The following is a 24,493-nucleotide window of genomic DNA, read 5'->3' on the forward strand; positions in this document are numbered from 1 at the left end:
GGATTCACGTTTGACCCCCAAAAATAGGAATTTCCTTTTTCCTTTGAAACTACACACACTATTTCGATGAAACTTCACCACGACCTTCATCACCCGTGTTGGACAAAAGTTTGTTCCTGGCATTTAAAAAAAATCGGGGTCCAAGGTGGTCTATGAGGAGGGTGAACCCCAAAATAGGTATTTGCTCTTTTCTCAGAACCTACACACACAATTTCGATGAAACTTTGCCACAACCTTCATCACCCGTGATGTACCAATGATTGTTCAAGGCATTGGAAAAATTGGGGTCTGAGGGGGTGCATGGGGTGGGAGGGGGAGTTGCCCCCCAAAATAGGTATTTTATTGTTTGTTTAAATTCTTATGATTATGTTAGTATGATTCCACATGCTGCCCTGTCTTCTAGCAACCATTGAAATTGGTTAAAAATACCTTTATTCAGTGCAGTATACTATTTGTGCTACCAGGTGAGCGCCGGGGGTATTGCCCCAGTGTTTTTATTACAAGATTCCTGGGTGCAGTATAGATTTAAGGGACCAAAAATGGCCTTTAGTTACATTTGAGTTTTCTTGTTTATGCTCAAAAACTTCTTTCCATCGACTTTTCTGATTACCAATAGGAGAGGTGTGCTCGAGATGCTAATAACAGGGTTGTTTTTCTGCTCGTGCTTTATGTAGGCCTTGAGGCTAAATGTTTGACTCCACACGCTTTCAGATTCCTGGCTTCCATGCACCTACATGTCCACACAAGACTTGCTTTCAAACCTGGAAGAGTCCTGCGGGCGTGAGTCAAATCAAGGTTTCACATTGCGGTGAGACCAGCCTTTGGTAAGTGTGTGGTTTCAGGAACGTTTTGAGGAGTCGTGAGTAAAGTGGATTGTAGAATGCTACCTGTCAGGTGAAAAACGTTTTGGTGGTGGATGGTAATTTGTACTCTATTACAGTATTAATATTGAGGTGAAATACAATGAGCAGTTGACTTTTATCATTACAGTTTTATTATTGGGGTTACGTTCAAATCCGACATACTTTGTTGATTTTGCAATTGTCTTGTAATGTCCTTGTAATCCACTTCACGCAGGTGTGTGAACACCTTTATGAGCCGAAGCCACTCGAAAGGCAATGAATAGAGAATTGTCTCAGGAGGCGAGTTTCACCTGTGACATTATTTCGTCTGCATTCACCAAAGTGAGCCTGACACGAAGAGTAAGTATTCGGGTGAATTGAAGAAGAATATAAAAATGAAGTGAACTAAACTATCTTGGGCACACCCACCCCACACTTGCATAACTTTGGCCTCGCTCAAGGCAAAGTCTCCCCACAAAAAGTAGGCTTACTCATGAGTTTTTGAATCTCGACCTATGGGTATCATGTGTTGATGTTGATGTGTTGAGATCGCTTGGGGGTGGAGGGAAGGTGGGAGGAGAGGGTTGTAAGGTAGGGCTGCAACAGGTGCTGCATGTAAACTGTACACTATTTACTGACCACCGAGCTGGTTCCAGATATGTTTTTTTCTTTTTCTTTTATGGCGTAGCCCAATGGTAATGTAATATGACGTCTAGAGCAGAGTTTGTCTGTCCATATGTCCCCACAAACGTACACCAATCAGAGCTGAGGATCTGGTCACATGACAGGGGCACAGCGTTTAGTAACCATTACAGTTGCATATTTTACGAAAAGGAAATATAATAACCTTCTGTGGAACGTTTTGGGATCCCAGCGGGTGTCGTAACGTAGTTTGGAGGTTTCAGAAATTCCTCAATGCAATTATGGTTTTGAAATGTGATCGACACGGATCTTGCTCCCGAATCCAGAAGTGAATAGATGATGACAGTTCGCTGGTTTGATATGTCAATACAATCATAATTTAATGTTATATTTTGATGTATTAACAACACAGTATTAATTTTTGGATTGGAATGATGAATGACGCTGTTTGGAATGAAAATCTAGAGACATTGAGTTTAAAGCAGAATGAAGAAATGACGTACGGGTTTCCATCCGTGACATTCGCGGATTCCCCATTTGCAGTTTCGCCGTTGACTGGATTTAGAAACGTTCAGATTGGGTACGTTTTTTACCCAAGTCATTCACGAACCTGCTGCCAATGCCTGACGTTCGACTGAAGGTGACACAGGAATGTGGAATATATTGGATCATCGTTTGCCATTCGCCGTTTGTTTTTTTTACCCAAGTCATTCACGAACTGGCTGTCCATTCCTGAAGTAAAAAAAAAAAATGAATACTTACATTATTTATTAACTGCTAACTGGTATCCCCACCCAGGTCATACTATCCTCTTCAACTAAAGTATCAAACAAGCCTGGCTACACCATTGTTAGGCTATCGGTATTGTTTTTAATCTTACTATAATTCACCAAATGTCCGTCCGTCTGTCTGTCCGTCCGTCCGTTCCCAGGTACCGCAAAAACGGCTGAACCGATCGCAACAAAATTTTTGTTGGGTAATCCTCGGACCCCCTGGAGTAAAATAGGCTACGGTGTTTTTCCAATTTCAGCTTTGGTCTCCAGCATCTTCAGGTTTGGACTTCCGCCGAACGTTATTGTCCCGGGTACTGCACAAACGGCTGCACCAATCGCAACGATACACCTCCATGCCCGTGGGATTCCCACGGGTGACCCAACTAGTACATATAATACACAAAGGAGGCTCGTGAAGGAATAAATGATGTCGTAGAGCATGGGGTAAAAGTATGTTATGGACTTTTACACCATGCATAATTATGATTTTGTTGTTTGCCTATGTTTCTTTAAATTTGTTTTGTCTATTATAAACAAGTTGGGTTATTTAGATTTTAGATTATACTTTAGCAAATAATATTGACGTTTATAACTGTAGCAAAAAATAACTCTGGATGGTAACATGGCAACGATGTGCCAAATGGCTTCATTTCCTTGTTTAAGGTTGTACAGGATAGTGTGACGACCACTTACACTCAGTGTACTCCGTGGCGACTGTGGACCCTTTGTATGTTAATTTACATTTTGCATATGGAATACGTAAATGTACATATATATATATATATATATATACTTAAATATACTATTTGTTCTATTCCCAACAAATAATTCACCTTCGAGAGCGATGCGGAAGGCCCGAGGCATAAGCCTAGTTCCGCCCCTCTTCTGCCAAAGTGACACTGATTGGGCCATTATACATACATTATACATACATTATAATACTTATTTTTTGTTTTAACAGTGATTTGATTAAGAATTGCAGTTTTTTTTTTAATTGTGCCATCGACCTGTGATATGACACCTGCTATCTTGTCTCCCGCTCCCTTTGTTATATGTTCTATGTGTTATCTCTTACACGAGCCTCGACTTGTTATACAAAAAAGGTGGAGACATTATGTTATGGAGGGGGAGGGGAGGGGGGAAAAGGAGGGTAGGGGGGGAGGAGGAGGAGGAGGAGGAGGAGGAGGGAGGGGAGGGAGGGGGACGAGGAGGGCGGTGAACTTCCGAAAAAAAATTTTTCGACGACCTTTAAACCTTTATTTTATTTTAATTTATTTATATACTTGAACACTGTAGGACAAATTACTTTTTTCTACTTTTAAAAATCTCCAGTTTAATAATACTTTCTACAAAATATTACGGGATTTTAAGTCTTCTCAACCAATCAAATTTGCTGCCCGCACTCTCAGTGTTTGGGGAATATTGAGATTCAGACAAAATGGCAGCTCGTCGGCAATATCAATCGTGCTTGGAAACGCAAAGCAAGAGTTGAAAAGACCCTTCCCATGTGTTTTTTTTCTTCAAGATTGCATGGGGTTGTTGTTTCGTATGCAGCATGTGGCTGCTGATTGCATAATTTCTGGAAGCGCAGCTGTGCCGCTGATACAGTGCCCCCGTTACCAGTAAGCTGGTAGTCATTTTGTCGACCTGGGAACGATGACAGGATGATTCAACCCACCTGATGTTAATTCAACGGAAATTAACGGAATAATTGTAGCTTAGCATGACATGGGCTCAAACTCAAGACCCTAAACTCAAGGCCAGCCACCTTAACTGTTAAGCAAACACCAGGCTTACTGCATGGGTCAAGGTGTTCTATGAACTCTAATTTTGAAAAGCAAAGTGTTTATTCTAACAAGATGAATATAATTTAATAGTCGGTGATTAAAGTTGTGGGTTGCTTCAATCAATCCGTCCCTATATCTATCAAGATTTTAGTCTGGTCTGGAATCGAATTGTGTTTTGCTACATTGAGAGCTCACAGTTGAGTGCGCTACCTCTGAGTCATCATGTCAGGCCACGCCAGTGAATAAGTTTGTGATTATTTACTCGACTCGTAATTGAATATATTAGGTGAAAACGTCGATCACGGAGGTTGAGATTCTTTTGATCCTTTCCACTCGCAAAGTCACAAATATTCAGCGTTATTATAAGCGGATTACAAATGAGTGTGAGTCTGACAGAGTGACAATAAACTCGGTTCTTATAGTGTGTTCGTCTAAGTGTCCCTGCCTCCATGAGGTCGTACAAACTGGTTTTGAAGCACTCGATGCACTTCAAACGTAAACAAATCTTTTCCAGTGGAATGATGTGATTAATCTTAGAACTAGAACTGCACTCTTCGATGTCGCGACGTCGACCGAAACGCCTCCACCCACATTATTACATCATTATACATACTTGTACCAAGTTTGATTTAAATCTCTTCAGCTGTTCTCATGTATCACATTTTTACCTGACATGACGTTTGACCTTTGATGCCGAAATCTCATCAGTTCATCATTTCATCATAATATATACTTGTACCGAGTTTGGTCAAAATCCCGTCACTGGTTCACAAGTTAGCGCAGTAACAGAATTTATACCTAACAGGACGTTGTTGACCGTTGACCTCTTGACCCCAAAATCTAATCAATTCATCTTTTCATCATTATACATACCTGTACTAAGTTTGACTTAGATCCCTGATGCTGTTCTTTAGTTATCACGGTAACAAAAAAAATTGTAGCTTAGCACGACTTCTGACCTTTGACCTCTTGATCCCAAAATCGAATCAGTTGATCGTTGCATCATAATATATAATTATACCAAGTTTGGTGAAAATTCCATGACTGGTTCACAAGCTAGCTCGGTAACAGAATTTTGACCTAACAGGATGTCTGACATTTGACCTTTGACCTCTTGGCCCCAATTTCTAATCAGTTGATCTTTGCATCATAATATATAATTCTACCAAGTTTGGTGAAAATTCCATGACTGGTTCACAAGTTAGCTCGGTAACGGAATTTTGACCTGACAGGATGTCTGACATTTGACCTTTGACCTCTTGGCCCCAATTTCTAATCAGTTCATCTTTACATCATAATATATAATTATACCAAGTTTGGTGAAAATTCCATGACTTGTTCACAAGTTAGCTCAGTAACAGATTTTTACCTAACAGGATGTCTGACATTTGACCTTTGACCTCTTGGCCCCAATTTCTAATCAGTTGATCTTTGCATCATCTATCTATAATTCCAGTAATCTCTGTGTGTATGTTTGTATGTTTGTATGTTTGTATGTATGTATGTATGTATGTTTGTCTGTGACCGCTGTTTCTCGACAACTACCGGTCCGATATACTTTAAACTTGCCAGGTATATTGCTGGGGACCCCAGGATGTGCCTTTTCAAGGTTTCATATTAATCGGAGAAGTAGTTACCGAGCTATGGCGATTTCTTTACCAAACTCCGCAAGCCGTTCGCTTTGGACCAAACCATTTCATGTAAATAGAGGGGGGGGTTGTCACCGTACTCGCAAGCCGTTCGCTTTGGACCAAACCATTTCATGTAAATAGAGGGGGGGGGGGATTGTCACCGTACTCGCAAGCCGTTCGCTTTGGACCAAACCATTCCATGTAAATAGAGGGGGGGGATTGTCACCGTACTCGCAAGCCGTTCGCTTTGGACCAAACCATTTCATGTAAATAGAGGGGGGGGATATAATTATATATATATATATAGTACGGGCATGCCCTAGTAATATATAATTATACCACGTTTGGTGAAAATTCCATGACTGGTTCAAAAGTTAGCTCGGTAACGGAATTTTGACCTAACAGGATGTCTGACATTTGACCTTTGACCTCTTGGCCCCAATTTCTAATCAGTTGATCTTTGCATCATAATATATAATTCTACCAAGTTTGGTGAAAATTCCATGACTGGTTCACAAGTTAGCTCGGTAACAGAATTTTTACCTAACAGGATGTCTGACATTTGACCTTTGACCTCTTGGCCCCAATTTCTAATCAGTTCATCTTTACATCATAATATATAATTATACCAAGTTTGACGTGTATCTCTCCAGCCTTTCTCAAGTTATTGTGGTTACGAAAACCTATCACAGACGGACGCACGGACGGACCGACAGGCTGACAGATAACCCAAAAACATTATGTCTCCGGCGACTTCGTTAGCGAAGGCATAAAAAGTAGAAGGTCTGAATCCCAGATCAAATATGTTGCACTTCTTCTTCTTCAATGGCCACAATAACTCCCATGTTCTTATGGGGTTGGCCCTGGGAAGTTTGACCCAAGTCTTTCACGACCGACTGGCCGGGCCTGACGTTCGACTAAGGTTAGGGCAGGAATTTGTAATTTGTCCAGAGTGCCTGCAATAGCTCGCCTTCTCTTCGCCAATGACAACGTGGGAATCAAGGTTACCTTTGAGTTGTCTCGTCTGGGTTCGATTCCTTTCCCGACTATAGACTATCTGGAGCTTTGCAGATAGGGCAAAGTGCACCATCTGTCGAACAGACATTAAGCCGGATGTTCCTTCTGCTAGTATTAATTGATGGTCGTTATTGATCCCATGGTTCTGTTTCCTGAAGGGTAGGTGAATTATCGCCGGCACCCTGAACAAATGACAAATTCCTATCTAAATCACCTTCGGTCGAACGTCTGGCTTCACCTGCCGATTCGTGAAAGACTTGGACCAAAAACCGTTCCCGGGGCGATTTCACATGAGGATGGGAATAATTTGGCCGGTTAAAGAAGTTGTAGTGGCGGTTTTAAGCACTAGGAGAGTATTGCTAACGGTTAATTTATTTCAACTTGGATCACAGATTTGCCATTCTTCAGTTGAATTTTTTTTTTTTGTATACACGATCGAGGCTCATGTAAGAGCTAACATTAATCACAAAAAGACAAACTGACATATAAAACATAAGATAAAGGGAGCGGGAGACAAGATGTGGAGAGAGATGGAAGCACAAGTACAACATTTGAGAGCAGGGACATCGAGAGATCCGTGGGAGGGAGAGGGCTTGGGGGGAGGAGGCACGGGAAGGGGACGGTGGGGATGGTAGAGGTAAAAAAACATATGGACACTGCTTGGACTTCCAGGAAAGAAGTCGGAATTTCAAAAAAGTGGCCCGTGAATTAATGGGGGTAGAAAAGATCAACGTTTTGGATGGGGGAAGAAAATGGGATGGGGAAATGATCCAATATGACGATAAATGTTCAAAGTTGTAATACTTTTGCCAAAATTAAAAGAGTATTAATGAACGCTTTCAAATAAACAACATCAAATTGTGTTTTAATATCACGGGTCATCTCTCCACATTTATTATTCAAAATGGTGACCCCTTTGGGGTTAGCCTACCCCGTCATTTCCTCCCCCTCCCCCCCCCCCCCTTCCACCCTCCCCATCTGAGAGCCCCCATGATCCGAAATCGAAAAATCCGAAGTCCGAGTGATTGTGCAGGCTGATGTGTTTTATTCACGTGTCAAGTTTCAGAACTATCAGCCAGGTGAAAAGGAAGGAGTAACAAACATAGCAAAACGTTAATGGACGGACGGGCGACTGGACAGACAGACATCCGGACATCACGACCCACTTTATAAGTTCATCTCTTCGAGAATCGAGATGAGATTACCTAATAATAATGATCGTTTAAAAAAAAAATCCAACCTTTGTTTGGTTTGTTTGATAATATCCAACTTTTGTTTGACCTTACTGACCCCATCAGTTAAACAGAATACGGATGGTGAGTTGAACTTCCGTCAAGGCAGATTTACCCTGAAATGATGAAGTCTTCTCAGAAGCTGATGATGCCCAGTAGGAGGAATAAGTTGAAGTGGCATTCTAGCAAAAAGCCCACTGCCCAGGGGCCTAATGGTAGAGAAGCAGGGCAATCATTAGGTGATTAACCAGAGGAAAGAGATTACAGTGACAAATGGGACACATTTTGAGGATGGGAAAGTGGCTTTCACTCAGTAAAGAGGACATCTTTTTTAAGGCCCATCAGACGCCATAGATTGTTTCACTGCTGAGTTCTGTGATATTTTACATGCGCTTATGTTTCATCACGTCCCTGCAATCTCTACAGTCTGGCCGAGATAAAACGTTAACTCTCTTACACTAAAGGATGAATCGGAGTGAGTGATCGTTTTGTCAGTGATAGGTGTTTTTGTTTTTGGGAAACCACATTTCAATTCAACGTAAAACGTCCGTTAAATGAGAAATGTATTAAATCAAATTTGGAAATTATGGAGAACCTATTGATCAGAAGGATCCCCGTGACGTAAAACAATATGCGAATTGAATGCGCAGCTTTTCGTAACTATAAGTGTGGATGAGTGCAGATTAGTGCAAGAGGGCACAGGGGTCCTGGGTGAGTTTGAGAATCGTTTCCAGGTTGGCTGAACTAAAGTTTGTTTTTTTTTTTGTTTTTTTTTTTAACCACAAAACTTTGCCTGGAGCAAAGGCTGGACCAGGTGAACGGGGTGGAAGACGTGTTGACGCATTTTGTGCAATGTCTCTTGATCCGTGTGCGAACCTCTTTGTGAAGTTTGTTTGATCTGCTTAATATCCGCATTTTGCTGCAGTAGCTGTAACGTCTGTAAGATCTTTGAAATGTTATCGATAACGATTGGCCATTCGAGTCTTGGAAAATACCCAATGAGGGTCATCCCAAAAACTCTGGCGCCCCGCTTGCAACGTTTGAAGGAAGAGGTTGAGATGATCGCAAGGTTACCCTAGTGCTTACTCATTATTCAATATGTCTCGCAAATAGAAAATTTCCCAAAGTATTTGTTTTGTTTCAAGAATGTATGGCATTTATAGTACCTTGATTGGCATGGTCGCGCCATAAGGCTAAGTAGAGATTTCCAGACTTTTTAAGTGCATGGTGATGTGGATGACAAATGCACTTAAATCCACCAAGAAATACAATGTTTCCTCACGCTTGTCTCCACTTGAGAACGTGTTGAATGATGGGTACCATCCTTTCTGGGAGGAAAACCGGATGTGCACAACAATTTCTACTGCATTCAGGACATGTCAGAAGGAAGGTTTCTGTGCTGGGATCAAAAAGCTGGTTGACTTTTGGACGAGGTGCATTGAAGAGGTTGAAGATTGTGTAGAATAATGTCGCATGAACCTACTATTACTAGTTTATTAACAGCTCCAATCATTATCACCTTTTTGTGAGCTCGACCGTGAACGATTTTTTTCCGCACAAATGGCCAGGTTCTGCCTGGAACTGAAGGTGATTTAGGCAGGAAGTTGTAATTCGTCCAGTATGCTGGCGATAGCTCACCTGCTCTTCACAAAAGACTAGGGGATCTTCAAGGTCCACAAACAACTAGTGCTGGTAGATGGGTTATTTTGCGTAACGTCTCTTCCGATGAACAGCACACACATTGATGCCTCGCTCTGCATGCAGAACACCTGCGTAGAAGTTTACAGTTGGGTCAGAATTCGACTCCAGGCTAGACAGCTCAAAGGCAAAGGCAAACATACCTTGGGAATAGAGTAGGTAGCTTGGGAATGCATGGCTGAATGTGTGCACATGTAGTGATTTTGATTTCTCTCAAAGGGTCTCGTTTTAAAAATGAATATGCTCTTAGCGTTTGTTCATTCTCCACTCTACAACAACTTTCATCCTCAAAAATAAATAATAACCCTGGTAATGTCCTTGTACCTTCCCCACTGTTCTGGGGAAGGTACAAGGACATGACCAGACATTACTCCCACCCATCCTCCCTTAATGAAATTTAGATAAACTGATACATTGAATTTATTTGATGTTGATAGAGCGCAGGCATGATGTGCCAAATGGCCTCCTCCTATGTCAGAGTTTTTTTGTATAAGCTATGCTGCCAGCCAATAATGTGATATTAACAAAGTTTATAAATGGTACCCTGTTTTTTTATAGAGGCTAACCACTTTTAGGATGACCCGCTCGATAAAAGGGACCTTAAGAAGTAGCGTTCTCTCCAGTACTTTTAAATTTTTCACAAAATTATCAATAACAGACTCAGGATTGTACTGGAAAACAACCAACATTAATAGGAGCAAGCAGGTTTTAGAAGTGGAGTCTCAACAATGGATCACCATCATACAATGAATGAATTTCTGATTTTAAAAAATCAAGAGAATGTAGAGGTCCTTCTTGTCCCACATCCATCGATTTTGAAATAGCCTTAGACAGTGTAGAAACAAATGCCACCATACAAGCACTCCATCACCTCAATGTCGATTCCAGATACATCAATATACTTGATACAGGTATACAGGAGGTATACAGTTGTGGAACAGCGACCTTGAAACTGCACCAACAGTGGCAAGATCGAGATGCTAAGAGGTGTCCGATGGGCAGACACAAACTCACCAAAATTGCTCACTGGCACACCTAGGAGTTTCAACAGATAAATGGGGGAAATAGAGGAATAAATGTGGATGTAGAAAGACTAATCCAGATAAGATTCGAAGGTGAGATTTTTAAAATTTAAAATTGTTATGGAAGAACTCAATTTGGAAAGTCATGAGATCAGTCTAAAATGAATACGAGAAAGGCAAAAATTTATGTTCATCTGATTTACAACAAAGGAAGCGATTCAGATTGATCATTGCACAATTAGAGAAACCAGCAATTACATTTACTTAGGACAACTCGAACAAATGGATACTTATCACTTTGAAGAAGTGAAGAGACCGAGACCATGTACTCGAGCATGATGCACAGCATGTGGAAAATTTTATGTCATGAAAAACAAATTTCCCTTAGTTTGTGTCTGAAAAGGAGGGTTACAATTAGTGTGTTCTACCAGCACTATACCATACGTTGGTGAAACATAGTCTCCAACATATATGGGGGTAACATTGATTAGCATGTAGAGTCGTGGATAGATGGTATCTTGCTGGAATGAAAAGGGGCAAGAAGATAAATTAATGGATCAGATAGAAAATAAAATTCCTTGATATTGTGGTCACAATCAAAAAATATAAATTGAACTGGGCCGGACACATAGTAAGAGGAACGGACAGCCAGCAGACAAGAATTACAAACTAGCAGCCGAGAGAAAGCCCAGGAAGAAACAGATGGTAGACTAAAGATCAGATTAAGAGATGGAGTTGAGAAATTTACTAAAATATTATACAAAATGGCCAAAAATAGCATTGAATAGAACAGGATAGACTATGATGAGGGAGATCTTGGTGTGGCAGTGGAGTAAATAAGCCTGTCAAGTCAAGCATCATATTGCACACATGTTGAAAGAAACTTTGTTTTGCCATTGTTTATAACTTTTGCATAACAATCCAGCATAAGGGCATTTGTAAAAAAAATAATTAAATAATGTAACAAAGACTGCAATGTAAAGCATTTAGAATAGAGATGAAGCGAAGAATCCGTTTGACAGCTTCCATTAAACTCCACAGTGATTCTGTCTAAAATGCAAGTACAGTACTGTTTATCAAATCGACAGGAACATTATTGTCATCAATTAGGGCACTTTCTAAGTGATGCATTCTGCCCCAGTATGGTCGCTCGCGTGCACAGAAACCCCAGGAAACAGCGGCATTCAGGGAATCATAAAGTACGGGGTCCGACAATAAAGTTCCAAGATTAAAGCAATATAAAATGTTATTGTAAATGTACTAATTTTGGTTAGTGGTTGCCTTCAAAGTAATCTCCTTGGGATGTTTATACATGCTTGCCAACGTCGCTGCCATGCTTCAAAGCACCGTTGTAAGTCATTGTCTGAAAGGCCATTTACCTCATGGGTCACGGCTCTTTGGATCTCTTCTATTGATGCAAAATGAGTTCCTTTCATTGGAGTTTCAGACGTCGGTCAGATTGGACTGTCATTTTCACCCTTCAAACATTTTCGTCCGTTTTGGCTATTGATGGGCTGTGTGTCATCATTCACGTCCATTCTCCTTTTCGCAAACCTCTTGGCCCACTCAAACACACATGATCTTGACATTGCATCTTCCCCGTACACCAGCTTCAACTTGTCGAAAATGTCTTTGCCACTTTTGTTTAGTTTTTTTCTTCCAAAAACTTTATGTCGATTCTCTGTTCCATAAATTTGTTGTTCATCTTCAGAACACGATTGCAACACTTATAATTTAAACAAAACTCCAGCATGGCTACAAAGCTCAACCGATCAATACAATGGCTAACACAGTACTGACAGGAAGATTGAGATGCACATCCAATTATGAAACCAAGCCATTTTTGGAATTGTGACCATAAACCCATAGCCCGGTGGGTCCTGTGTCACAACAGCACTTGCTGCAAACACAATCCTGACCAACATCCTGACCCTGTTTATGCCGTACATACACCATGTTTAGGAATCCTTCACACAGTTGAGAAAAAAATCTGCCACCTGTTGAGTAAAACCATCAGTCCTGTAAATTTATTGTTAGGCCTCATATATTCTGTGTGGGAGATAAGGATTGTTACCTAATATGGCTCACAAAGCTTCCAAAGGAAGCTGACAATACTTGGAAAAGTACCTGAGAGAAGGGGCTGTGCCTATGCGCAACAAAAGACTGGGATAACTTTCTTACCTCGCTGAATGGGCAGCTGCTCGTATTGCAAACTCCCGACCATGTGGGCCAGTGCAAGTGTATGGGCGTGTGCTACACAAACCCCCAACAAATTGCTACCAGTGAATGCACTGTGTATCTGGATTAGGTGCTTCTGAACACTGATGGGAAGGACATATCTGTGGCTTCTGCATGTACAGAGTACGCTTGAAAGATATTCACTCTTAATCATGTTCGGAGTGATGGGGGAGAGATGGGAACTGTAAGGGCTGTTATAAATATTGTTGCGGTTTTGCCATAAAGGCAAACCCCCTATAGTTAATTACACGACAACATGTAGCCTGCAGTAGTTAGTTATTTCTTATTAAATGTAAAGATTAGCTCCCCTCCCAATGTTTAGTAATCCACACCAATATGCGTTGAGTTAGGCAGGATTTCAAACCTCCGTACTGGTGAACAAAGACGTTTTCATGTGCAGGAAGGCGTGGCTAAAAGGACAGACCATGTAACCAGCAGGCAACCAATCAGGTCGAAGCCCATGTCACCAGCAAGCGACCAATGAGGGGTCGTGGACACATCACCGGCAAGCGACCAATGGTGGGTCGTAAAACCTCCCCGGATGAAAGAGGGAAGGAGGAATGAAACCTTTCTAGAGGGAGGCAGGGCTGAATGACCGCACGTGACCAACCTCGGCCAATGGGAGGCTATGGAACCTACTAGAAAAACTTCCACCCGACAAAGGTCCGTGCCCATCATCATTCGAGCTCTCTCTTGGTGCTCATCTCTCCCACCATTGATCTTGAAGCTGGCTGTCCAACGTGCTGGTTTGTCTTTCCTGCGCAGCAATTCATCCGAGCTGGATTGTCGTCCATGCGGACCTTCAAGCTGCGCATCCTGAACAGCCGTGAGCTGCGCACGGGAGCTGGTGACCCAAGTCAGCATCGGCACGTACATCGGTACGAATTAACTGATGCAATTCATTCCCGTCTGTGTGTGAAGGCGCCTGTTGGGATTACGCTAGGTAAGAATTGCTAAGTTAAGACTGCCTCTCATCTCTTTGCCTTGTAAATAAAAGGCTGTACATTGTGTTCTTTTCAAATCTGTTTGAGTACGTCTTTTCCTTCATTGGCCTGGCATCGTCCGAAACCGAATTCGACTTGTTAATCAGGCCCATCAATTACAGAAGATAACGCCGCGACCCACACTGTGCGATCCGCTCGGCACACCATAAGGTGTGGGGACGTGAGGGTTCAATACCCGGACTTTCTGGCTGCGTGTCTCAAAGGTATTTTGGATTCATTGACCAGCAACCCTTTGGCGTGTGGCTGGGAGACTGGCGATTGGAGTTGCTTTGCAACCCGTCAACTACGAGTTTAGTCGCGGCTGACGGCCTGTGGACTCGGAGTCTGAGGGGGAAACAGGATCATAACCCCCCTTAGTACGTCGACAGACCCGGGATCCGCAACAATATATTGTTTGCTTGGTTGTTGGGCCATTAGAGAAACTAGAACAACATTCGGTGGAGTGCATACCTCTGCCAGGCTGAAAAGTTTACATTTTGTATCCCACTGACAGACCAGACTTGCATTCGGACCTTAATCAAAATCGAATTGGCTTGTCCTTGTCACCTACCCAAGTCACCCATCAACTTTTGTCATAATCCATCCTCAATGTTTTGAGATATTGCGCTATGTATTGTTTTTCACCCTGTTTCTCAATGGTGAAGAATCATTTAAACTATTTTCTTTAACTCTCGTATCTGGATCTTCAACAAAATCAAATAAATTCATCATGACAGACATCTAACCTATCCACCAAGTTTCATCGGAATCTATGCATAACTTTTTGAGATATCATGTTATATATTGTTTTTGGCCCTATCTCTCAATGGTTAAGTATCACTTAAAATTATATAGTATCCGGATCTTTACCAAAATCTAATCAATTTGTCCTTGTCACATATACAACCTGTCCAAAGGCCGAATCCATCCATAACTTTTTGAGATATCCTGCTGACAGACAGACAGACAGAAAGACAGACAGGGTGAAAACATAACCTTCATACACCTTCGGTGGAAGATTAGATTAACTATTAGATTTTTGCACCTATTGTTAAAAGTCGGGATGTGTGTGTGTGTGTGTGTGTGTGTGTGTGTGTGTGTGTGTGTGTGTGTGTGTGTGTGTGTGTGTGTGTGTGTGTGTGTGTGTGTGTGTGTGTGTGTGTGTGTGTGTGTGTGTGTGTGTGTGTGTGTGTGTGTGTGTGTGTGTGTGTGTGTGTGTGTGTGTGTGTCATTTCGAAAGTTGCATATTGACTCCGGAACACCATATGGCACAGGAAAAACAGGAAGAACTAAACTGACTCGCGTTTGACTCTTCTCTATCCACACACCATACCTCATATAAATCAAATGCCTGCACAATTAGTTTTGATATGTTAAAGAAAACAATAATTTGTACAAAATTGTTTTATAGTTGTGTGAAAGGTCCATTTAACCAACCATCAAATAAGCCAAGTACATCTACTTCAAGTAAGGCAATTAATTGATTGTTTTTATTCTGCCGGATTGTGCAGTTTTCATCCACAAACGTCCAATTTTCATGGTTTGTCTTCACTTCATGTGATTTCTATTCTGCTTGTTATTGCTTTGCCAGGCCGTGTAACCGAATTACCTGTCAATAACTGGGCAGATTTGTTTACTATATTTTTAACCTAAAGTGACGAACACCAAAGGCTTACATGGACGAATCTTCTAATGGTTCCTTAAGCAATTCCATGATAAATGGCACGCAAGGCCCATCTCGGGATTTGAAAGCATTTGTTACATCGTTGGCGAAGGAGGGACAGCAGCAAAGAAAGCGTTGGGGGGGGGGGCGGGGGAGGGGGGGGGCGGGGGAGGGGGAGGGAGGATTTGTGGGGGGAAGGTTGGGTTCTGATAGAGGTTCGGGGTTACCGAGGAGCTCAATTCCCTTTGACATCTCCTTAGTTTTTCTCGGAATTATTGTCAAGCGCACTCGGCTGGTTCTAAAACCTTGCGGAGCCCAGTGGGACAAATTGATGTCCTACATGCACGTGCGTTTGTAAAGCGGTAAAATGTTATTTAATAACCATGAGTATTATGACGATTGGGAATAAAAAAATATCCACAATGCAGATGTTTGAGAAGCTTCCCTACAACCATCTGCTGGAAAGATGTATCTTTGCTCAGCGGGATGTTGGGGACTCGGTGGTGGATGCAGTGAATGATTAAATGAGAGTAAATCTACCCCAAGTGTGATCGTTGGTGAGGGGAGCTGGGGGGGGGGGGTGGGCGGGGAGTGAGGGGTTCATTGAAATAATCAAACAAGAGTAAGTCCATCATTAGTGTGATCGTGATCTCAGGGCACTCCGGGCACTCCAATGAGTTCAGCTTCTGGAAGATAACTCCAGCCTGACATGGATGGCTAAACATTGGCTTGGATCATCTTCAGTTTTCCATGACATCCTAAGGGATCCCCCCCACCTTCCCCAGATGAGGGGGGTTCCCACGGCCCATGAATAAGACGAATTTGTAGCTCACTAACTGTTAAGGAACATGTTTGTGGAGAGAAACTCCCAGCATTGCAGCAGAGAGCCCAGAGGGATTCTTCAGATCGCTTTTTATGAGCCTTGTCATGTGCTACAGAGACTACATGGAGCTTATTTTGGAGAAATTCCATAGTGTGTACACCAGCAAGTTCGAACAGACAAACTGCTGGGAAATGGCTGTTTGGTCCATCTGCTGCTGTGTGACTTATGAATCCACATCACCCACATGGAGGAATTTGTCCCCCCCCGCCCACCCCCCCCCTCCCCCACCCCCACTCCCACCTGTGAACAGTTATTTGCAACAAAAGTGATGAGTTCTGTGTTTTTCTTTAACAGTGCATGATCCTGCTCAGGGCGTGCAATGCAATGGGCATGCAATGCATTCGCATGCAATGCATTCGGTGGGGCATTCTGCAGGGCATGCAATGCATTCGGTGCCTTTCACACATCACATCGGTTTCAGGAAAGATTACACAGGATTTTTATTTATTTATTGAGAACTCTAAATAATTTCTACACACTAAAACATCAGTTCAGTTAGGAACCAAATATTTTGCATAAATGTAGCCTAATGTTACAGAAAACATGACATAGAACCAAACTTTGTATGTAAAAAAGAAAACATTGCCTTGATCTCTTACCATCCGATGGAGCCACTCACAGTGGGCTACACGTTTCTCTTTATCTGGCCACAATAACTGATCCACTGCATGGATTTTGTAGGGATGAAGTTTGGGTCTCTTGATCGCCTTCCTTGCATTGGAATATGAACAGGGAGCTTGCTGTGTTAAACGTCTCAGATATTTATTCGGGCTTGCTTCCATTCTTACCTGCACTTCCTCCACTTTCTCTGGTGTAACAACACTTGACTGGCACGTGTGCTTTTTAATTTTCACGCAGCCTGTTTCTCTGAACTGATTTACCAGTTTCCATATCACTGTATTTGAAGGTTACGTACGACCACCAAAGCGACTTTTCAATGCAATTTGACATTCCCTAAAGGATGCATTCTTGAGGTAATGTTTGAGGAGAACCATGCATTCTTCCACAGTGAGTGCATGGCGTGACTGAGTGAAAACGTATACATATATAAATACATTACATGACCAAAAGTATGTGGACATCCGAACATCACACATCTAATTCCAAAATCATGAGCATTAATATGGAGTTGGTCCACCCTTTGCTACTATAACAGCCTCCACTCTTCTGGGACTAGATGTTGGAACATTCCTTTGCTTCCATTCAGCCACAAGAGCATCAGTGAGTTCGGGCACTGATGTTGGGCGATTAGGCTTGGCTCGCAGTCGGCATTCCAATTCATCCCAAAGGTGTTCGATGGGGATGAGGTCAGGGCTCTGTGCAGGCCAGTCAAGTTCTTCCACACCGATCTCGACAAACTATTTCTGGATGGACCTCGCTTTGTGCACGGTGGCACTGTCATGCTGAAACGGGAAAGGGCCTTCCCAAAACTGTTGCCACAAAGTTGGAAGCACACAATCGTCAAGAATGTCATTGTATGCTGTCGCATTAAGATTTGCCTTCACTCGAACAACAGGGCCTAGCCTGAACCATGAAAGAACAGCCCCATACCATTATTCCTCCACAAAATTTTACAGTTGGAACTATGCATTCGGGCAGGTAGTGTTTTCCTGGCATCCACCAAACCCTGATTCGTCATTCGCGCTGCCAGATGGTGAAGCGTGATTCATCACTCCAGAGAACGTGTTTCCACCGTGTTTCCATCACTCCAGGGAGGGGAGGGATGGGAGGGGGAGAGGGGTGGGATGGGGGGAGGGGGAGGGGGAGGGGGGAGGGGGGAGGGGGAGGGGGGAGGGGGGAGGGGGAGGGGAAGGGGTAGGGGGAGGGGAAGGGGGAGGGGGAAAAGAGAGGGGGAGGGGGAAAAGGGAGGTGGAGGGGGAAAAGGGAGGGGGAGGGGGAACAAGGGAGGGGGAGGGGAGAAGGGGAGGGGAGGGGGGAGGGAAGGGGAGGGCCAGTCAACAATGACGTTGCAGTTCTCATGGTCGGAGAGCAGCACAACAATCGCGACATCGTCCTGCATCTTCGCAACAGCACGAAGCGGATTTTGGAGACTCACCGATCCTGTGACGCCCTCCAGTACCGGCGTTGCCGCGTGGGGGAAGGGAGACCCGTACATTCCCAACCCGTACATTCGCCCTCTCGACTCAAGCTCACTCGGACAAAAGCCTCGCACAAATTACACCGTGAAGGCCCAATGGCCATGTCTATGCCACAAATCAAGTACGTGAGCGAGTCGGGCGCACTGAATTGAAAATATATAGAATGCTCATACTCCGTGAAAAGTGAAGCCGCCGTGTCGCCATCTTGGTTAGCACGACTCGACCAACTCACTTCGCGGATCTCATTTGTTTTGAACGTGTGAATTACGTGCGAACGCATAACTGTGAGTTTATGGCGGCAAGGAGCATCACGTGATTGCTCTGAGCGAATCAGTGCGCTGCTCTGCCACCTGATCAGATTCCGTGTATAATATTCCTCGCTGAAATGCGCTGAGGTAAATATGAATAAAAAATATGGATCTCGTAAAGATGAAAGAAAAAAAAACCTATATGGTGTGAATGGCAATGTTCCTCGCTGAAATGTGAAAAAACGCAATCGCTTTTCGCTCTGAAATACGTGCGAACGCGTAACTGAGTTAATGGTGGCAAGGAACATCAAGTGATCGCTCTGAGCGAATCAGCGCGCTGCTCTGCCACCGGTCAGATTCCGTGCATAATATTCCTCGCTGAAATGCGCTAAATATTATGAATTTTTTTTTTAGGTCGGCCATGTTCTTCCCAGGCTCAATGGCCATGTCTATGCCAAATATCAAGCACGTGAGCCTCTCCGTTTAGGAGTCTATCGGTAACATTACACACACACAAACTGTGTTTTATATATATAGATATATATACAGTCACGTGAAAAAGTAAGTACACCCCATGTAAAGTTTTGACTTTTTCAAAATATTTCAACATACAGCTATTTGATCTTCATTTCAACAATATTGATAGATAAAGGTGATATAACTATAACAAATATCATGAAACATTTACATTTTGTAGTCCATTGTATAATTTAAATAAACATAAATGAAAATTTCGCATGTGGAAAAAGTAAGTACACCCCTACATTTATCACGACTTCAAATACCTAAAATTAGAATCAGGTGCACCAGCTCAGGTGCAAATGATTAGAACATCGTTAGAGAGGATCTTGGAGGAACCTGTCTTATTTAAACGTCAGACATTTAGTTTGGTTTGCTCTTTGTTGTTGAAGTGTGCGGCGTCACCATGCCGAGATCAAAAGAGCTCTCTGAGGCCTTCAGAAAGAAGGTTATAGATGCCTACGAGTCTGGGAAGGGATTTAAAAAGATCTCTAAACAATTTGAAATCATTCATTGGACTGTCCGGAAGATCATCTACAAGTGGAGAAGATTCCAAGCAACTGCCAACTTGTTCAGGTCAGGCCACCCCAGCTAGTTCAGCCCGAGAGCAGACCGCAACATGCTGAAAGAGGTCTCCAAGAACCCCAGAATGTCATCACGGGACCTACAGGTAGCTCTTGCCACTGTTGATGTCAAAGTGCACGAGTATACCATTAGAAAGAGGCTGCACAAATTTGATCGACATGGGAGGTGTGCCAGGAGGAAACCTTTGCTCTCCAGAAAGAACATCAGGGCAAGACTAAAGTTTGCCAATGAACATCTAGGCAAAGACCAGCACTTCTGGAACAATGTGCTCTGGACAGATGAGTCAAAGGTGGAGCTATTTCGCCACAGTACCAGAAGACATGTTTGGCGAAAACCAAAGACAGCATTTGACCACAGGAACCTGATACCAACTGTAAAGCATGGTGGTGGAAATATTATGGTTTGGGGCAGCTTTGCTGCATCACGGCCTGGGCAGCTCACCATCATAGAATCCACAATGAATTCTTCATTGTACCAGAGGGTGCTTGAGGATAATGTGAGACAATCTGTCGGAAAGTTGAAGCTAAACCGAAGGTGGACGTTGCAACATGACAATGACCCTAAACATACCAGTAAATCTACCAAGGAATGGCTGAAAAGAAAGAAATGGAGGGTTCTGGAATGGCCAAGTCAAAGCCCAGATCTAAATCCCATCGAGATGTTGTGGGGGGATTTGAAACGAGCTGTGTGCATGCAAGAAACCCCTCAAACATCGCACAGCTGAAATAATTCTGCATGGAGGAGTCGGCAAAAATTTCTCCCAGTCGATGTCAGAGACTGGTACACAGTTATAAGAAATGCCTACTTGAGGTTGTTTCTGCCAAAGGGGGCAATACCACCTATTAGGTCCCGTGATGACATTCTGGGGTTCTTAGAGATTTCTTTCAGCATCTTGTGGTCTGCTCTCGGGCTGAACTTGCTGGGGCGGCCTGGCCTGAACAAGTTGGCAGTTGTTTAGAATCTTCTCCACTTGTAGATGATCTTCCAGACAGTCGAATGATTGATTTCTAATTGTTTGGAGATCTTTTTAAATCCCTTCCCAGACTCGTAGGCATCTATAACCTTCTTTCTGAAGGCCTCAGAGAGCTCTTTTGATCTGGGCATGGTGACGCCGCACACTTCAACAACAAAGAGCAAACCAAACTAAATGTCTGAGGTTTAAATAAGACAGGTTCCTCAAGATCCTTTCAAACGATGTTCTAATCATTTGCACCTGAGCTGGTTCATCTGATTCTAATTTTAGGTTTTTGAAGTAGTGATAAATGTAGGGGTCAAATATATATATTGTTGCGGATGCGGGGGTCGGCGCTCCCCTTACAAAGGGGGGGGGGTTAATCCCCTTGTCTTTTACACTGGCCGATCCCCCCAGTCCTGGAAATTACACGCTCCTTTGTGGGGTGAGATTGGCCAGGGTGATTGGTCAATGGGTTCCCAAATACCTTTGCCAATCCCTCTGCAAAGCAGGGATATAATTCCCTGCTCGGACCCGGACAAGATGGAGTTTGCCGAGTGGTTAGCAGTCCGAAATCCGAGCCGTTAACAAAAAGACTAATCCCGATTCGGAGCGGTTTTGATCGTGCCACCGGTGCTCAATTGAGGAAATCACGAAAGCGATCGGATGAGAGGAAACCAGAGTAGGAAGAACAAATATGATTTATTAACTACACTAAAAGAGGAAACGAAAGGAAAAGCATGTACAAGTAGCGGAAATAAAAGGACACAGGGCAAGCTTAAACAGTCTTACTTATCACGCCCAGGACAGAACAAACAGACTTACACGGGAGTTGGTAATGGTAGGAGGAGAAGGGTCCAAGCAGATGGTAGGCGTCGAGGTCCGGCTCCAAGCTCGCGCTCCGGTCCACGTTTTGGGTTTGAGGCGAAACCCGGCAAACAGCTCCGCGTGTCGTTGGACGCGACCGGACAATTATATCGCGGGGGAAGCTGGTATGCTGCGTACGCAATTGAAATCTCTGCCGCTCAATCTCCGTGTCTCTCTCTGCCGCTCGCCTCCGTGGCTCTCTCTGGCTCATCTGCCATGACGTCTCCTTGGCTCTCTCGTTTTCATCTGCGGCTCCTCCCTCATCTCATCTCTCCCCGAAGTAGTCCGCGGCGGCGCTTTTATTACATGCCTCACGTATCAAGCCGCGTCCGCTTCGCTCCGCCTACCAGTGAACACGCCTCGGCCTGGATTGGTCGCGAGGGTTCATCGGTACCTCCCTTCGTGACGCGTTGATGGGGCCATGCCTGCGTTCATGGCGCTCCTCCCCCCTTCTTCTCCAACTCGACCACGTGGTCAATGGCGTCTGATGCAGTGAACGCTGCTGGCAGAGACGCACAATCCAATTTGGAGAGAGCCAAGCTGCAAAATGAATAGGATTGAAACAAGGGGCCTAGGTTATTTGATTAATGCAACGCAGAGTCAAACTATTGGAAACAGAGCCTTACCTGAAACACATACTAATGACATAACTGAAGAGGTTTCTATGGTGTCCTACGTGTTGCTTGTGGCCTACCTAGGGTACAATCTTTGACCTTCGGGAGGATGGGGATATTTATAGGGAATTATTTACAAGGCTTATTATTTACAAGTGAAGGTTCTAAAAACCTTAACAATATATACTGTATATTAGGGTGGGCTTCAAAAAAGCAAAATGCAGATTTTCTCCGGGACATGGTCTATGTTTGTTCCTTTTGGTGTCAAAGGAAACTACACCAAATTTGAATGGAATCCAATAATATTTAGGGGTGCCACATCAGTGATGAATTTTCCCCCATGCAAAAATAGGAATTCCCATTTTTTGGGCTGTATATACACAAAATAAATACATAATTATATATATACATTAAATATAATATTAAAAATAAATATATAGTAAATATACATTAAATAATAAATATACATAAATACACATTATACATTATATATATACAATATATTATACATACAGTTTTGAGACTTCCTATGATCACTATCTGGGCAATTTTCATGCATGTTTTGTACAGGTTCCCGGGGTCAGGGGTACGCTTTTTTAGTGTGTAATATGTAGGCCTAACTTATTGACTGTGGCTCTTTTGTGGAGAGTGACCCTGTGGAGTAAGAATTAACAGGATTTTACCCACATTCTTGCTTATTTTGCAGATATGGCATGTGCTAGTACCAGTGTTTCATTGAAAACTCGGGCTCAGGATAATGTGTATCTCATTGGGTCCACTTCTGGAGATGCCATCAAAGGTGCCAAGCTCCCGACTGTGCATCAATCTCTTGTCCTGTTTTTCCATCACCTGAAGAAGGAGAATCGCACTGCCCGGGAGAGTGCAACCCTCACCATTGAAGAGGTTGTGAAGTTCTGGGAAAAAGCTCACCTACCTATAAAAGGACGAAGCAGCACTGCATCCATCGTTTGGAGAGGCTATATGAAGAATGGAGGAGCCTCCAAAAAGGTGCAAAGCGGGGTGGTGCGACCCAAGAGAAAAAGGAAGCATCCTTCAAGGCCTCCTTGAAGAAGACGTTTGATCTTAGGCATGCAGATTCGGAGGCCATAATCACCAACCCCGAGGACAGGAAGTTTCTTCACAATCAATTTTCAGAGAGGAAGGCTTCAATGGGATCTGTAGACACTGTGTTGGAAGCAAAAACGTTCTTGTGTGTTTGAAAGATCAGCAGCCACGAGATGATTATCGTGAACTCCTAGAACTGACTGTCATCTACATGGGAGGAATCCCACCTCGTGGAATCCGGATCATGGCTCCAGGAGCAATGCACAGAGCCAGATGGATGGCAAAAGCACTATATTCACTACAGGTGTTCATGTTTCGGTCAGAGTTCCACTTGACACTTCGAGAGGCGAGAGAACTCCGAGCCTTCAACATTTTTGTCTGCCTTGTGTATGTACAGGCTTGGTTTCGGGCTCCACAAGCTATTGAGGCTCCCCTGAATGACATTAACCTCTTCAAGAAGTTGGAAAAGTTTGAACAAATCAATCAGAAGATGGCTCAGGCAGCCTTGAAGGCACTTGGCCGCCACACGTGGTACATGAGCCCAGTACTAGTGGCATTTGCATTCTTTGACACCAGAATTGACAAAGAAAGCAAGATCAATATGATTGAAGCATTGAAAAATGACGGTGAAAACCCCTCTCCAAAGAGACCAGCTATCAAACGAGGAACCGCCCTGTCAATCGCTGGCCTCATAACAAAACACACCAAGCATTTCTTCAGCATCCTAGGGACCCCAACTGATTGGATGGATAAGGATCCTGGTTCATGGGAGCAAGAAACCAGCTTTCAGGAAGCAAAGAAAGCCGCCAGTGGCTTAGTCGTGGTGAACGACAGGGCAGAAAGGGGTGTCGCATTGATACAAGACTACAATAAGCTCCTTACAAAGGATGAAGAGCAAAAGCAAGCTCTGCTCCAAGTTGTTGCTGCTCACAGGAAGATGTACCCCGATGCCAAGAAGGCAACAGTGGTGAAACAGGCCCAGAAATAGGAGTTACATTTCTCATTATATTTGGGTTTTTTAATATTATGTGATATGGTGTCTCTTCATTTTATGAACTGAACATTTGGATTGTTATCATTGAATTTGAGTTTTCATAGCAATATAGTGCTACTTGTGCAGCTATTGTAACTTG

General features: G+C 43.3%; 1 long non-coding RNA gene across 1 annotated transcript; it reads left to right on the plus strand.

The window, feature by feature from the left end:
• The first annotated feature begins 930 nt into the window (after positions 1-930).
• LOC137430578 (uncharacterized) lies at positions 931-2,160 on the plus strand. Its single transcript, XR_010985105.2, has 2 exons — positions 931-1,202; positions 2,028-2,160. It is a non-coding gene; the product is annotated as an uncharacterized LOC137430578 (long non-coding RNA).
• Positions 2,161-24,493: the final 22,333 nt, after the last annotated feature.

Source organism: Myxine glutinosa, unplaced genomic scaffold (assembly GCF_964187855.1).
Source record: "Myxine glutinosa unplaced genomic scaffold, kmMyxGlut1.1 SCAFFOLD_2788, whole genome shotgun sequence".
In the NCBI taxonomy this organism is placed as follows: domain Eukaryota; kingdom Metazoa; phylum Chordata; class Myxini; order Myxiniformes; family Myxinidae; genus Myxine; species Myxine glutinosa.